Source organism: Vicugna pacos, unplaced genomic scaffold (genome assembly GCF_048564905.1).
Source record: "Vicugna pacos unplaced genomic scaffold, VicPac4 SAC-SAT, whole genome shotgun sequence".
Taxonomy (NCBI): domain Eukaryota; kingdom Metazoa; phylum Chordata; class Mammalia; order Artiodactyla; family Camelidae; genus Vicugna; species Vicugna pacos.
In genome coordinates, this window is record NW_027328721.1 from 16,424,900 (window position 1) to 16,443,192 (window position 18,293).

At 43.6% G+C, this 18,293-nt stretch overlaps 1 protein-coding gene across 1 annotated transcript in view; it reads right to left on the reverse strand.

Annotated features, from left to right (window-relative positions):
- Window positions 1-294: 294 nt before the first annotated feature.
- The window catches only part of LOC140692112 (uncharacterized), a 56,675-nt gene continuing 38,676 nt past the window's right edge, over window positions 295-18,293 (reverse strand). The window contains exon 19 of the mRNA XM_072956904.1: window positions 295-532. The gene's annotated coding sequence lies outside the window, so the exon portion shown is untranslated. The remainder of the gene's footprint in view (window positions 533-18,293) is intronic.

Consider the following 18,293-nt stretch of genomic DNA (forward strand, 5'->3'; position numbering starts at 1 on the left):
GGCTTGTTGTGGCTGGTGGATCCTAGGTAACCGGGCAGAGTTCTGTGGGTGGATGAGTGCGATGGAGGGGCTGCCGCCCTCTGTGGAGCTTGGCTTAGGTCTTTGGTCCGGGAAGCTGTGTCAGTTCGAGATACTGCTGCTGCCCAAAGACCTGAGTTCACGGGTCAGTTTCCAGAACCTGAAAGGGCAGACAGTGGAAGATCTGCCTGTCTTCAGCTTACTGGAGAGGCTCCGAGGTCCTTTCAGACTTGCCCAGTCCTGTTGAAGTCGACTTTATGGGAGACACGAAGAGAAGCTGGCCGAAAACATGGCTGCACGGATTGAGGAGAGATGCGAACACATTGATGAGAGATGTTCTGCTACAATAGAGAATACTGGCCTGGAGACAGCTGTAGAGTATAGCAGGCTTGAAAGGCATTCATAAGACATATTGAACCTCGCTGATACTAGCAGAAACCTACGGAGGGCCACCGTGGACTGGAGGAAGTTCCTCAATTCTCTGCTCCAAGAACGGGTCCAAGATCCCTGACGTCTAAAGAGAAGAGATGGCAGAGATGATAAAAACGCTCATGTTCTTGAAAGAGGTCAGATAATCCACACGACCCAAGGGGCAATTCCAAGCCATTCAGATCAAAGTGCACCAAGCCCAGGTAAGCCTTTTCCCAGGTTTGGGCCTAGCTATCAACCACTTGCTCTTCCCTCCCCTCCACTCAGGCATCCATTTTGAGGGATCAGTACCTGAGCTGCAATGAAGCCAGTAAGAGAAGAGCAAGTCCCTCCTAGAATCAGAGTTCCTCTAGCTTCATCCTCTGTGAACAACAGGGAACCCCATAAAGGTCAAATGCTCTCGTATGAAATAGATAGGTATTGAATACTTAGCTCCCACAAAGAAACGATGGCCTTCCGCTAGATTCAGCAAATGCTGGGTTTATGTCTTCTCTGGGGTGAAGGGAGTGTGGTAAGTGAGGGGAATCTTTGACTGAACTTGAATCTGTATTAGGCCTCCGTTTTTCAAGACAGTCTAGGTAAATATTAGAAGTCATATAGTGAGCTGAACTGTAAAAGTCGCCAAAGACATGAAAGACACCGCTTATGTGGACCGTCTTTCAATTGAGTCAAGCCCCCGGGGGCAATCTATCATGGGGGTGCAGACTTGGTTGCATTCAAGTGCTTTACCCAACATGATCGGATGATTAAGCGTTCTCATCACTGATAGAAGAACACCTGGTTCTCAGTAGCCAAGCATAGCTGCAGCAGGGTTCTCATAGCTATAATGCCTCTAGGTTCTTTGGATTCAAAGCTAAATGTATATATTTAGTTCGTTTCCTCTTGTATTTTCCTTGAGAGGGATGTTACACTTTGAAATGCCAACATTGACCAGTAGGTGTCATCGGGAGTAAAGGGCACCACATGCACAAGTGAATCCAAGCTTGGGGGTTATTTCATGTTTCCATTAGTTATTTCATGGTTCCTGTTGGTTTCGGAGGCTTCAACAGTAAAGAGCTGACATGACCCCTTTAACAGTTCGGACTGCTACTTTGCATTCTATCTGTCTATGTTTTCCTTAGAGCTGACAAAATGTTACCGAAATTGACAAGTCTGGCTTCTAGGTCGATTTAGTATGTTTCAGAAACTAACTTCATTTTCGTATAACTCCCAAAACATTTCTATAAATTCTATTAAATTTTTAAAGACTGCAAATGAGATATCAACACAATGTCAAAACTGGAGTCTTCGGACAATCCCTCCCACCACGGCTGTATAGAAACAAAGAGATAAAAAAAAATCACATTTCTGTGAAATGTATCTGGAAAGTGTTGATTCATCGATGCCCAGTTGACAGAGAAGCAGTGCAACCTGCGCTCACTCGCTCCCATGAACACAGCAATGGAAACATCCACTCACCCAGCCCTTGGCACAGGACACTTGCCGAAGAGAGGTCTGTTACTTCCAAAGACAGGATGAGGCCTCAGAACACCTGGAAGCAGGAGAAGGAAAAGCAGGGAATGGATAGCAGTGCATGTTCTGAGCCCTGTTGATGGAGCAGTAAAGGTGAAACTCTCTTTAACTTGGACGCACACTCTCAAGCGGACAGGAGACATGGGACTGAAGGTGATGCGCTGAGTGTTAGAAGAGTGCACAGCAGATGCTTGGCTGACAGAACTCAAAGACTCCAGTGCAAAATATCCCCACAGTTGATTCTGAGACCAAGATCCGAGCTGCCAAATTTGAGGTAGCAGAGGCAGCGTTCAGGGAGGGATAGGGCTACGGATGATGGCACACGCTGAGTCTCAGGGATCTGGAGTGCGTTGTGGGATGTGGTGGGTCCTATCAAGAGAGCAAACCGACCTGTGACCCCAATGAGCAAGCAACCACCCTGGTGCGCGCAGTTGAAATTATCGATATGTCCCATGGCCACACCCAGTGCATCTGCAGGACCAGAGACCAATTTGGCATTTTGCCAATAGAGCATGTGTGGGGCTGAATCAGAGATATTGTGCATCGGGTCTGAGGGATCCAGGGTGCCTTGGGTTTGAATTCAGAATGAAAAGCCTTAGGATCTGCTACATTCATAACCTGGGCTGTGATTATGGTTTGGTTTGAGGCACAGGATGTGCAACAGCTCTGTGGTTGCCTTCGTGCACCCGTGCCACAAGGATGAGAGGACAAGGAAGTGCGGTCCAAGACCACAGTGTGAGAAGAGGAAGGATGTCCTTCAGTTTATCTCTCAAAAGCGGATGCTACATTTTGGATGGCACCGGCACGGTTCGGCAGCGAGGACACCAAGTTCGGGCTGCGGGATCATTCCAGCAGGCCCTGATGTGTGACATCCATAGATATGCTTCCACTGGTGTTTCTGTAGACAGAGAAGCTCTTGGAAGAACTGGTTTCAGTGGGACATTCCCGTGGCACTAAAAAGCACAAGCGCACTCACACTCTGCTCTTCTGGAAACACTCCAAAATAACATAGAGTAGAATGCAGAGCTGAGAACCTTTAGAAGCTCCATTTCCACCAGAGGATGTGTCCTGTGCTCTTTCAGATTTGTGAGATAAGCGTAATCAAAATGAGGTTATCCTAATCGAAATAGTATGGGGTGTTCATCACAACAAAGGCAACACCAGCAATTGGAGATAGACCAGACAACACACACAGGAACAGAATATGGCATCAATGTCTAGGAGAAATTGTCCTCACAGAAATCCCATGGAATTGCGTAGAGACAAGTGTCTAAAATTTTCACTTAACAAAGCCCTAGAAGACTACATTATATACCTGATATTACGTGATCAGTAGAGTTGAAGAAGTACAGTAAAATAAGCAATATGTACCATTTCCAGTTCCAAAGATATTAAAGGCCCAAAAGATAAGCTTTCAAACAACTAGACTGCAAAACGCTATCCAGACCAAGTGTTGAAAATGGAGGTCAGGAAATCACTGAGGAACAACAGAGTCTCAGAATCACAAAAGGCATATTACCAGAAAAGGGGGAAGATAATGTCTGAAGACGAGCCAAAGTATATCAGAAAACTCAATGGATGTGAATATATCAGGGCTAAAATTCAGTCCTTAGCAGACTAGATAATGCAGGGGGACGCGTGAATGACTGTGAAGACAGGGGAACAGAAATCCCTCGGTCAGAAGCAGACATAGGACAGCAAGTGCAAACCAATGAAAACATTGGTGTTGAATCCTGGGTTAAGACAGGGCATGAAAGACTAGAATTCATTAGAGTCCCAGATGGAAAAGCAAGAGATAAAAAACAAAAAATGTCTGAGAACTTATCTGTTGGAATATCAGACTGAAACTTGCTGAAAGCCAAGAAAGAGTCATCTATGCAAATTCAGGAAGTACACAGCGTCCAAAGTAGGTGGAATCCCTATAGACCTTCCAGCAGCGGTATGATTCAAATCAACAAAGTTCACGAATATCCCATTGATTTAAAATGCACCTGGAGGAAACAACATAGTCACAATGGAACCTCCAGAGAGGTTTCAGCTGATATCTCGGCAGCAATATTGCAGGACAGTGAGGAGTGCCAGGACATAATTCACATCCTGAATGGGAAAATGCTGCCATCTAGGGTAGCCTATGACACATGACCACCATTTCTAATATCGGCAAATCTGGAGAATTCCACAGACCGGCAAATCGTAAAAGAATTCAGCAATTCAAATCTTATCCTACAAAAATGGTTGAGAAAACTACCCTGAATAAAAAATCAGCAAGGTGAAGTGGAAAGAAGAGACCTTTATTGGAAATGCAAGAAGAGCATGAGTAGCAAAGAAGAAACAAGAAGAATGTAAGGAGGACATCAAAACCCTTATGTTGGGAGAGGGAAGCAGGAAATCATTGGTGATTGGAAGCACTATCTTAAGTGAATCAGCTTATATGACTCTCTGAAGCGAACCGAGAAATTCATGGCCTGATGTTTTTGCAAAACTAACGGTATGCAGACCAACAAAGATTCAAACAAACAAACAAACAAGCACCAACTGTGTATGGTTGGCTGACATATACCAAAGGAACCATGATTATTCAAAAGAAAATACTCAAGGTGATGTCAAGGATCATTCAGCACGCATCGACCCAGTATAGCGGCTTGCATGTACTCAACACACTTGTATTTGGAAATCAGAGGCGTGCATTCATATTCGTAAATATTGATTCTTAAGAGCATATCGTGACCTAACCCAAATGCCGATTTGGAAGAAAATAGAGTCCTAGTCCGTGATATAGACTTGCAAGTCTTCCAACAGGATGAATGAATGCCATATTCTTCCCTACGTAGAGAAGAAATGGCATAAGCCTATAACAAAAACAATTAGCTCTGCAATAGTGTACTAAGGGCAAAAAAGACAGACAGTAAAGTGCACATTGGGGTTGGTTTCATTTCTAGGAATTTCAGCCCCCATGAAACAAATGGATCCATGTCCTGAGAGTGCGGGTGTTTCAGCAGAAATCAACCGACGGATATGTGTTCCGGGTGTACGGATATTATAGGAACATAAGTTTCCTTTATTGGGTCTCTGTGTGCTGTGAATTGTTAGAAAGTTTAAAGACGTGTGAAACCATTAACTGAAAATGGACACACTTCCCTCCGTTGGTACTGTGCATACAGATCTGGACCAAAGAAAGAGGGAAGAAGAAAGGCCCATGGGATGCTAGTGGGTAGAATCACATTTACATTAGGAACCTCTCGTCGGATGCAGCCCCTCCCCCAACACTGACACGATGCAGCAGCCATTGGGGATGGCAGTTATCTGTTGGATTCCAGGTGGAATATTGTTGTGTACCGCGAGGCTTGTTGTGGCTGGTGGATCCTAGGTAACCGGGCAGAGTTCTGTGGGTGGATCAGTGTGATGGAGGGTCTGCCTCCCTCTGTGGAGCTTGGCTTAAGTCTTTGGTCCGGGAAGCTGTGTAAGTTCGAGATACTGTTGCTGCCCTATGGCCTGTGTTCACGGGTCAGTTTCAGAAACTTTAAGAGCAGACAGTGGAAGGAATGCCTGTCATCATCTCACTGGTGATTCTCCGAGGTACTTTCAGAATTGCCCAATCCTTTAGAATTTGACTTTATAGGAGACACGAAGTGAATCTGGCAGAAAAGATATCTGCACGGATTGAGGAGAGATGCGATCTCATTGATGAGATTTGTTTTGCTACAATGAATATTACTGGCATGGAAACAGCTGTAGAGAATACCAAGCTTGGAAGACATTCATGGACATATTGAGCCTCGTTGATACTGTCATTAACATGTGGAATGTGAACGTGCACTTGAGGAAGGTACTTATTTCTCTGCTCCAAGTACGTGTCCAAGATTTCTTCCATCCAAAACATAAGAGAAGATAGAAATGATAGAAGCTCTCATGTTCTTCGAAGATGTCTTGAAATTCCAAACGTTCCACGGGGCATTTACAAACCACTCAGACGACCAAGCACCAAGCCCTGCTAAGCCTTTTCCCAGGGTTGTTCCTTGCTCTCAAGCACTTGCTTTTCCCTCCCCTTCACTCAGTTTTACATTTCAGAGAATCAGCCCTTGAACTGCATTGAAGCCAGTAGGAGCACAGGAAGACCCTCCTAGATTCAGAGTTCCTCCACCTTCACATTCTGTGCACAACAGTGAACTCCTCCATGGTCAACTACTCTGGACTAAAATAGGTTGGTTTGAATTCTTAGCTCACACTGTGAAATGATGACCCTCCCCCAGGTTCAGATCATGCTGGGGTTATATCTACTTTGGTGTGAACGGTGTTTTGTAAGTGAGTGGATTCTTTGCCTGAATTTGAATATTTATTTATCCTCAGTTTTTCAAAATAGTATTTGTAACTATTATAATTCTGTTATTGAAATGAAGTGTAATTGTTGGCATAGATATGTAGTGACACATTTTTTGTGGACCATTTTTCCCTTCAGGCATGTACCGGGTGCAAATATGTGGTTGCCATATTTGTCAGGTTTAATTGTGTTTCTCAACATAATTGGATGATTAAACATTCTCATCTTTCATAGAAGAGCACATGATTCTCAATAGCCTAGCAAAACTTTTGCAGTGTTCTCGTATCTATAATGTCTCTAAGTGCTATTGAAACCAAGCCTATATAAAAATACATTGTTTGGATTTCTTTGTGCTTTCCTAAATAGTAATGTTGCCCCTTGAATCGCCAACATTGACCAGTATGTGCCATTATTAGGAAAGGGCACCACATGAACAATGGAAACCCATGGTTGTGGTTGTTAATGATTCTAAGAATTATTTCATTTTTTTTCTTAGTGTTGGAAGCACCAAGAGAAAAGTGTTGACCTGCCTCCTTCATGACTTTTGGCTGCTAATTTATATTTTCTGTGTATTTTTCTTATTTGGGTATTTCAAGCTGATACCTAAATATGGCAACTCTGTCTTGTAGTTAGATTTAGTATATTTCTAAAATTATCTTTATTTTGATACACTTCCCATAGTATGTAATTCAATTCTGTTAACTATTTGAAAGTCTGCAATGGAGGTATGTACACATTGTCAGACTTGGAATCTTCGAAAACATCCTTCCACAATTGATATAGAGAAAAATATCTAAACAAGGATCAAGTGTCTGTGAGTTATGTCTAAATTGTGTTAATTTATCTATGCCAAACTGGCAGAGTACCAGTGCAAACTTCGCTCACTCTCTCCCATATATACAGCAAGATAAACATCCACTCTCCCGGCCCTTGGCTCAGGATCCCTGCTGAATAATGGCCAAACACCTCTTACTTCAAAAGTCAGAAAGAATTCTCACATAACCTGGAAAGAGTAGAAGGCAAAGTAGAGATTGGAAATCAGTACAGGTCCTGACCTTTGGTGAAGGAACAGTAAAGGGGAAACTGTGTTTTACTGGGATGCACACTCTAAAGTGGACAGGTCATTTAAGATGGAAGACGATGCGCAGAGGGTTAAAAGAGTGCATAGTGGACGTTTGATTGACATAACTGAAAGCAATAATCACAAAATTTCTCTGCAATTGATTCCCAGACCAAGACTGCATCTGCCAGTTTTGAGCTAGGAGTGCCTGTGGAATCTGTGTGTTAGGGGTGTGGCTGATGTCACAAATTTATTCCCAGGGGTTTGGAGATTGTTTTGGGCTGTGGTTGGTACTATCTAGAGAACAGATCTGCCTGGGTCCTCTCTTAATATTAAATCTGCTGGCATATGTGTTGTGGATTAGCTTAGTAACCCAGGGACTTTGTCACAGTCTTTTCACATCCACAGTATAATTGCTCATTTTCTCCATAAAGGAGAAATGGTCTCAATCAGAGCCATCTTTATCTGGTTTCTAGAATCCAGGGCAATTTAGTGTTGAAATAAGATTCTATAGCCAAAAGATCTGCAACTTTCATAGGCAGGATTGAAATTTCTTATTGTCCAAAGCAGAGGTTTTTGAAATGCTCCATGCTTGCCTTTGAGTTCCCATGCCTTATTGACAAAAGTTCTTGGAGCAGAGATCTGATGAAAAATAGGAGAATTTGAAGCCTTTCCATCAACCTTGCCTACCACATGCTAATGAAACTATAGTTGTGGTGCTGACCCAGTACTACACTAAGGACCCAATTGTGGCACTGCAGGATTGTTTCAGCAGGTTCTAATGCGTGACATCATTAGATTTGTTTCCACTTTTATTTTTGTTTGCAGAGAACCTGAGGGAACCCACTATAAAATTTTGACTTTTCCGTGGCAACAGTGAGGACGAATGCACTTTCATGAGTGTGTATTGGAACAATTCCCTCTCCACATATCCAGCCTGCAGCCCAGAAACCATTTGGAAACCTCTATTCCAGCAAAAATTAGTAGTCCCAGCACTGTCAGAGCTATGATAAACATTTAACCAAAATGACACTCTGCTAACTTTACTAGAATAGGTTATATTCACCACAACAAAAACCGCAGTAGCAATCATAGATATAACAGGCAACAGACACAGAAGGAATGCATGGCATCATTACATACCAAAAACAATCCTCACAGTATTAAAACTAAATGTGCACAGAAATGATTTCACTTACAAAAGCTGTTCAAGTCTATAATAGATAACTGATAGTCCTTAACCCATAGCAATAGAGAGATATAATAAAGTTAAAAGAACTATTCCAAATTTTCAAAAAACAGGAGTCTCCTGAAAGAACATCCAATGTATTAGACCCCCAAAATTTAATAGAACATGACTTGAAAAGGGAGGACATAAAAACATTGAAGGAAATCTTGAGTCTATGAATACAAATGCAGGCTAGTATAAATGGAAAGAGAAACACTTTAGATGAGCCAAATATAATCAGAAAACTCAATGGTGAGAATAGCTAAGCTAAAGACAGTCCAAATCGGACTAGATAATGCACAGGAACAAATAAATGGCTTAGAAAACAGGATAACCGCAATCACTCAGTCAGAACACGACATAGAAAAGCTAGTGAAAACCAATGCAAGCAATGCAAATGAAATCTGGGATAAGAGAAAACATACCAGTGTATGACTCATAGGGATCCCACATGGAAAAGAATAAAGACAAATGGTTTGAAAAGGTATTTGAAGAAATCAGACTGAAATTTTCTTAAACCAAATATAGAACCGGCTATCTCAACACAACAAGCACAGAGCGTCCAAGCATAACGAACCCCAGTAGGCCTACGACAATATATATTCTAATTTAAATGGCAAAAATTGATAATAAGGAAATGATTCTAATTGCACCAAAATAGAAACAAGTGTATTGCAAGAGAACTTTTTAATGTCTTCAGCTGATTTCTCAACAGATAGATTGGTATTTTTTTCTTCCCTCTTTCCTTTTGTGTTGATCTCTATTCCAAGAACTGATGAAAGGCAGATTCCTTCAGTCTAAACAAGATGAATGGGCAGATTCTAAAAGTGTTCAAGTTCTTGGAAGAGGTCATCAGAATCAACACATCTCAAGGGGCTTTTTCAGACAATACAAGAGACCATGCACCAAGCCCTGTTTATCCTTTTCCCAGGAGTGGGCCAATGTATTAAGACTTGCTGTTCCTTCACACTAAACCAGCCATGCAGGTATACCCTCAGTGTGCTACTGCAGGAGAATTAGATCCAGGTCCAATTTTACCAATACTGTAGGGAGAACCTGAGCCTGCTACTGCAGGAGACTCAGCACTGTGTCCCATTTCACCAATCTTTCAAGGAGACCCTAAGCCTACTCCTGCAGGAGACTGAGAGCCGAATCACATTCCACCAGCTGCGTAGGAAGACCATCATGCCTTCACTTGCAATGGATCCAGGAATGTGTCCAATTACACTAGCCTTGTAGGGAGACCTTGAGCCTGTTTCTGCAGGAGAAACAGATCTCTGTCATTTTCCACCATCCCTCCAGGAAGATGCAGGGCCTCCTCCTGCAGGAGACTCAGGAATTGGTCCAATTTCACCAGTCCTGCAGGAAGACTCTGAGCCAATTCCTGCAGGAGACCCAGGACTGGGTCCCATTCCATCAATCATGCACTAAGACCTTGAAGTGGGTCCAATTCCACTAGCCTTGCTGGGTGACCCACAAGCCTGATCCTGCAGGAAAATTAGAGATATGTCATATTCCAGAAGCCCTGCAGGAAGACTGAAAGCCTGCTTCTGCAGGAGACCCAGGAATAGGTCCAAATACGCCAGCCTTGCTGGGAGAGCACAAACCTTATCCTGCAGGTGATACACAGTGAGGTACAATTCCAACAGCCCTGCAGGGATATCCTGAGGCCACTTCGGCAGGAAACACATGACTGGGTCACATTCCAATACCCCAGAAGGGAGACCGTGAGCCTGCTACTCCAGGAAACCCAGAACTTAGTCCCATTCCACCAAACCTGCAGTCAAACACTAAGACTGTATCTGCAGAAAACACAGTGCGGGTCACATAACACCAGCCCTGTAGTGAGACTACAAACCTGCTCCTGGGGGAGACCAAGCCATTCACAGAGAATATGAGCCAGCTCCTGCAGAAGAACAAGAGTTGTGTGACATTCTACCAGCTCTGCAGGTAATCCATAGGCTTGCTCCTGCAGGAGACAGACATCCCAGTCCAATTCCATCAGCCTCTCCAGGGAGAACCCCAGCCTCCTCCTGCAGGAGAGCCAGAACTAGATCCCATTCCACCAACCCTGTATGGAAACACTGAGCTTGCTCCTGCAGCATACCCACAGCCAAGTCATATTCAACAAACCCTCCAGGGAGACACTGAGCCTGCAATTGTAAGAGACCCAGGACTGGGACCAATTCCAACAGCTCTCCAGGGAATCCCTCACCTGCTCCCATAGGAGACTAAGAGCCATCAGTTCTGGTGGGGTCCCTGAGCCTGCATCTGCAAAAGAACCACAGGGTGGAGTCACATTCCACCAGCCCTGCAAAGAGAACAGAACCTGCTACTGCAGGAGACACAGGACTAGGTCCCATCCCACCAACCTTGCAGGGATACCCTGAGCCTTGGACCAAGGAATGGGACAAATTCTGCTAACCTTCTAGGGAGACCATGAGCTTCTCCTGCAAGAGAACCAGAGATGGGTCATATTACAGTATTCTTCCAGGAAGACCCAAGGCCTGCTCCTGCAGGAGATGCAAGAACAGGCCCAATTCCACCAACCTGAAGGCAGAGTCCAAATCTGTTCTGGCAGGTGACCTAGAGAAGGGGCCCATTCCACCAGCCCTGCAGGGAGACTCTGAGCCTACTACTACATGGAGACCCAGGAATGGGTCCCACTAAACCAACCCTGAAGGGAGACACAGAATCTACACTTGCAGGAACCACAGAGCCAGGACACATTTAATCAGCCCTGTAGTGATCCCTGAGCTGGGACCAATTACACTATCCTTGCAAGGAGACTCTGTGCCTACTCCTGAAGCAGAACCAGTGATGGGTCATGTTCCAACAGCCCTGCAGGAAGACCTGGAGCTGCTTCTGCAGAAGACTCAGGACAGGGTCTGATTCCACCATCCCAGCAGTGAGAAAACTAGCCTGCTCCTGCAAGTGACCAAGGTCTGAGTCATATTCAACTAGCCATGCAGGAAGGACATAAGCCTGCTGTTGCAGGAAACTCAGAACCATGTGCCATTCCAGCAACACTGCAAGGAGACTCTGAGCCTGCCCCTGCAGGAAACAGAAACCCAGTCACATTCCACAAGCCCTACAGGGATACCAGAGCCTGCACATGCAGGAGACCCAGGCCTGGGACCAATTCTACCAACCCTGTGGAAAGACCCTGAATCAGCTCTAGCATTAGACTAAGAGCCATGTCACATTCCACCAGCCCTACAGGTAATTTATCAGCCTGCAACCTACACCTTCAAAAGACCCAAGAATTGGACCAATTCCAATGGCACTGCAGGGAGACCATGAGCCATGTCCAATTCCACTAGCCCTTCAGGAAGGCCCCAAGCCTACTCCTGCAGGAGAACCTGAGATTCGTCATGTTGCAACATGAGCCTGCTCCTCCAGGAGACCCAGGACTATGTCCCATCCACCAGCCCTGCAGGGAAACCCTGAGTCTGTCCCTTCAGGAGAACCACAACTGGGTCACATTTCACTAGCAATGCAGGGAGACTTAGAGCCTACACCTTCAAGACACCCAAGAATTGCAACAATTCCAGCAGCACTGCAGGGACACCATTAGCCAGGTCCAATTCCACTAGCCCTGCATGTAGACCCCGAGCATGCTCCTGTAGGAGACCCAGCACTGGGTCTCATTCCACAAGGCTTGCAGGGAGAAACTCTTCCTGTTTCTGCAAGAGACCAACAGCTGAGTCACATTTCACCAGCCCTGAAGGGAGACCCCAGTACTGCACCTGCAAAGGACCTAAGACTGGAACAAAATTGACTAGCCCTGTAGGGGGACCCTGAGCCTGCTTCTGAAAGAGAATCAGAGATGGGTCATATTCCAATAACCCAGCAGGGACAGTCCAAGCCTGCTCCTGCAGGAGTTATAGAGCAGGGTGAAATTGCAAAACCTTGCAGGGACACCCTGAATCTGCTGCTGCAGGAGATAAATGATGGGGTCTCATTCCACAAGCCTTACAAGGATACCCTGAGCCTGGTCTTGCATGAGATCCTGAGATGGCTCCTTCAGGAGACCCAGGACTGTGTCCCATTCTAACAACCCTGCTGGGGAACCCGAGCCTGCACCTGCAATACACACAGGACCGTGTCACATCCCACCAGCTCTGCAGACTGTAGGACTAGCCCTACAGGTGACCTAGAGCCAGGTTACATTACCAGTCCTGCAGGGAGACCCTGAGCCTGATTTTGTAGCTCCTCCTGCACCAACACACATACTTCTATGAGGCCCAGAGCCAATTCAGGCATCACCACCCCTACAGGCTGAGATGTCTCTGCAACCACCAACACTGTCATCTAATTCTAAGAATCAACCCACTCCCAGACCCGAACTTTACGTCCCTTCTCCTGGCATCATTTTTGTTTCTTTTTTCTGTCATTTCCTTGTTTTCTTTCATGTCATTTAGAGTACCATCTATTTTTATGTTTTAAGCTTACCATAATGAAATTTAGATGTTTTTTCCATTTTAAATTGTGCAATTCAGGAGCAGTAAGTGCATTCACAATGCTGTGTAACCATCGTCACTGTCTAGTTTCAGACTGTTTCTTTCCTCAAAATAAAACCCCGTATCTAAAGCACACATTCTCTTTTCTCCCTCCCCCAACCCCTGACAAGCTCTAATCCTCTTTCTCTCTGTGTGTCTTTCCCTACACTGGATGTTCCCTATCAATGAAATCATACAAAAGATGGCTGTTTGTGTCTGCTCTCATATTTTAACAAGGGATTGGTGTTTTTTTTTCACTTGAAGTAGCATTTTGGTTATTTCAAAGGGAAATACAGGTGGATTAAAGATGAGATGTACAAAATGAATATTTTTAGTAACTATGTGCATAATCTCGAGATAGGCACTGCTATTCTTTGTGTGAAACCAGAGCCAGGAGGGAGATGCTTAGCTCTTCCTGTGGCAAAACATAACCTAACAAAATAAAAAATAATAATAATAATCAAAATCCATGAAAGACAAACCACAACATGGAAATATCATTTTTCATAACCTAAAGTCAGAGAAAGGTTTCACATCCCTGTGGTCCAAAAATATCTTGAAACACTGTGTTCTAAACAGAAACAGAACAAACACATGCAATTCCAACAAGAGGCAATGCAGGTGGCCAGTGTATATTAGAGATGCTCGACCTCGCAAGTGAGAATGCAAGATGTTCACACTTCGGAGACAGCATTGGTCAATATCACACTGGCAGGCCTTTAGCCTGGTGACAACCAGCTCTAGTGACAACATGAGGAGACAGAGGCCACAGTAGATCCCCTGGAGGGAAGAGTGAGCAGACTATCCTCTCTGGGAGAACAGTATGCAGGATGCATCACAGATCCACAAGTGCACCACTTTTCGAGCAGTGCTAATGCTTACCGTTGATCATACTAAAATTCTTGCACAATTTTTCAAAGATGTCTTTTCAAGGATGTTCATCACAGTCCTGTTTAAACTACTAGGGAAATGGAAGCAACACTAATGTTCATGGAGAGGGGGTAGGATTCATCAGTTCTGGTTCAGATGGAGGAATGATTATTGTGCAGCTGGAAAAATGAGTGCTAGGTCTTTACCTGATGTCAAGGAAGCCCTCAGTTTGGATGCCTGTTAATCCATCATCTACATCCAAGATGCCATCTCTATGACCACATATGTGTCAAATCATCATAGATGTAAATGAATCTTGTGGTGTGTGAGAGACAGAGGCAGAGAGAATGAGAGAGATAGAGACTGAGAGATGGTCACCAAACCATTAATGACGGTCACTTCTGGGAGTGGGATTTGCAAATCTCTGCACTTTTCCTTTAGGCAACATTTCAAGCGTTTATAATGTATCTATGTTGCTTTACTAATTCTAAGGTATTAAAAGCATATGTTACTTGAGATTCATTCATATTTCACCTATAGAATAAAGTTTATTATTTTTATTTTAAAATATTTGTTACAAGTACAATCAGCATTTATGAGAGTAAAATGATAAATTCTAAAGAATTAAGAATCAGATAAAGAACAAAACCTTTTGGTGACTCAGACACAGGCCAGCTATTTGGCAGTAAATGGCAGGGTGGGACAGGTTTCTCCAGAAGGTTGTGTATGTTCTGAATCAGCATCCAATAGAGGCAAGGAAAAATTACAAGACATGTACGCTGAAAACTACAACAGCTTGTTAAGAGTAATTAAGAAAGACCTAGCCCTATTTTAAAATTTGAAGGAGCCAAAATGGCAGAGTAGACAGACTCACAGCTTGACCTCTCCCACAAATACGCAAAGAATTACATCTACAAAAACATTGAATTGCACAGAAACCTCCTGAACTCTGGTAGAGTGTCTCTTATTTTGAAATACAGGAAGATACTCACAAAATATGGCAAGGAGTAAAAAGAGAAAAGAAAAATTCAGTGCAGAACTGATCCTGCAGGGAAAGAGTAGCATAGGAAGAAAGGCACACTCACACTGGGACACAACCTCTCTAGCTGGGAGATCAGCTAGGAAAGAAGCAGAGCTTCCAAGGTTTGGAGGAGACAGTGGCAACTGCATGGCAGGCAGACCTGGGGAAAACTGACACAGAGGGTCCCTGTGATGACCAGCCCTAGACATGAGCTAGCAGGGATGAGCCAGAACTGGCTACTGGAGTCAGTGAAGAGCCCAGGCAGAGGGCTGGGTCACACTGCAGAGAGGCAGCCTCAGGAAACTAGAGGGCAGTGTGAGCTCTGGCTGTGTGTGTGTGTGTGGAACAGAACAGACTGAAACTCTCATAAAAAAGCACCAATGTTGGTATAATGGGGGAGGAATGAAACACAGCTGTGCCAAAGTCACTTTCTCCACTTGGCTCCATTGTTGGTGTGTTCTCATGAGAAGAGAAATGGGGCTTGGTGATAGCCAACACTGCTGCACAAAGGCAGAGCTGAATGTTGACTCCATACCCTGTGCCATTGCAACTTCACAGGCAGGACTGAGATTTGTTTACAGCCCCAGGCAGAGAGGGTAGATTTGCTGTATCTGGTCACTTTGTGGATCCACACCTCTGAGACTTACAAGCAGTGAGTGGAGTTCTGACTCAAGAAGGGTGGCCAGTGAGGGTATTTACAACAGGGTGGTGTATGGTTCCATATGTGGGTGCGGGATTGGGGTTTGAGGTGAACCTGTAGTGGACCACAAATTCATGTGTGTGACTGCACACTTGCTAAGGCAGGTCCAAGGGACTGACACTGCTGGATCTGCACTGATGTTTCCTGGGGCTCAGAACCTGAGGGGCACCAGAGTAGGTGGCTGACATTCCCATAGCTAAGGCAGGGATAAAGCCAACATCAACAAATAGTACTTTGTAAGTCTGCATAACAAGTGACAGGCAACACCACAGAGAGAACTCCCCAGTGAACATCTTCTGCCTATTCTTCTTCACAACTGAATTGCTCCAACCCTGCCTACTACATATCACAGCTCAGAAACGGGTCTAAAAGAAATACATAGAGCCAGAGAAATATAAGTAAAATAAAGAAGCCGAGGAACCACTTTCAATTAAAAGAACAAGAGAAATCCCCTGAAAGAACAATCAGTAAAATAGACTTTGATAGTCTACTAGATTTCAAAAAGGAAATGATCAACTCACTGAAAGAACTAAAAGAGACTATCAATAGAGACAGAAAACTTTAAAAAGAAAATTTAAACTATAAAGAAGAGCTAGTTAAAAATAGAAAATTCAACTACAGGCAATCAAAAGAAGACTAGATAATGCAGAGGAATGAATAAATGACTTAGGAGACAAGATAAAAGAAATAACCCAAAAAGAACAGCAGACAGAAAAGTCAATAAAAACCAATTAAAGCAAGATAATATAAAGTGTGCCAGCCTATGCATAATGGTGAGTCCCAGAAGGAGAAGAAAGAGAAAGTGGGATTGAAAAGATAGTTAAAGAAATCATGACTGAAAACTTTCCAAACCTTAAGAAGGAAAGAATTATCCAAGTACAGGAGGCACAGAGGGTCCCAAACAAGGAGAAACCAAACAGACCTACACCAAGACATACTATAGTTAAAATGGTTAAAGTAAAATAAAATATTCTAAAGGCAGTGAGAGAAAAACAAAGTGTTTGTTACAAGGGAGTCCCATAAGCATTCAGCTGATTTCACTACCTAAAATCTTCTGGCCAGAAGGGAGTGGCAAGATGTATTCAAAGTCCTGAATAAGAAAAAGGCTGCAAACTAGGATATTCTATCTAGAAAGACTATCCTTTAGAACAGAAAGAGAGAAAGATTTTCACAGACAAGCAAAAACTAAAAGAATTCAGCAGTACTAAATCTATGCTAAAAAACAATTTGAAAGTTCTAATCTAAATAAAAAATAAACAGGAAGCTATAGAAATTAAGAAACCATAATTGGAAATGCGATAAATACAGTGAGTTGCAAGGGAAAACATGAGGATATAAATAAGTCAGTAAGTCAATAAAGAAAACAAGAAGGCAAACAAGAAAGAGAGAATAGCAAAATCATGAAAGGTGGAAGAGGAGAGCAAGAGAATATATATTTTTTTCTCTTTTTTTTCCTTTTTTCTCTTTGTCTTCTTTCTTTTTAGGATGCACTTGAGCCCACATGACTATCAACTAAAACCAAACAGATGAAGTAAGGGGTTACCATACTTGAATGACAAGGTAACCACAAATCAGAAGTATATATTAGAGTCATAAAACCCAAAAAGAAACCAAGCTAATAGAAAAGGAATTTATCAAACCACAAAAATAAAAATAATTAAAAGAAAGAAACAAATAATTACCAAAATCAACTGGAAAACAAATTTCAAAATGGCAATAAACCCACATCTATAAAATAGCTACTATAAATGTCAATGGACTAAATGTTCCAATCAAAAGAAAAAGAGTGAAGGAGGAGGAAAGATGGTGGAGTAAAAAGGATGCTCAGAGCTCACCCTCTCCCACAAATTCACCAAGAGTGACATCCACAGACACACCCACCACCCAGAACACCTGCTGAACTTTGACAGAATATTGACTTCTTCAAAAGATAAAATTTTCCACAAATCTGGTGGGAGAACAGGAGAAAAGAAGAAAAAGGAAAATAGTTCTGGACCATTCCAATGGGGAGGGAGCTGCAAAGGAGGAATAGCATTAATACACTGGGTCTCTCCAACTCCATTGGCCAGTTCAGCAGGATGGAGATGGAACCTCACAGGCTCAGATCTGTATAGAATAGACTTTGACTGACAGAAATAAGTTAATGGGGCACAAAGGGTCCCAACGATCCCCAGCCCTAGATGCGAACCAGCAGGTGTGGGATGGGACAGGCTGTCTGAGTTGAGCAGAGGACTTGGGCTGACTCTACAGAGGAAAACTTGGGGGACTGCAATGTTCTGTGTGCCATGGCTGGGAGAGTATTCAGAATAGCCTGGGTCCCCCATAAAATACAAAAAAAAAAGGCAGAAAACACTGCTGGTGTGCCCTGGGAGGAAGGGTAGCCATAGCCTTTGTGTCCGCAGACCCACAGTGACATTATTGGAGACTTCTTGGGAGAAGAGAGTCAAGGCTCAGCCATAGCCACTATATTTTCTGGTGCATGGTTCCCAGGTAGAGGAGGGGTCAAAACCCAAATCCCTACCTAGGGGCTCCACAATCTCATAGGTGGGAATGAGATTTGTTTACAGTCCCAAGAAGAAGGGACCATTACACACCGATGCCTCTCTGAGTTGACTCTTCTAAGACAAATGCACAA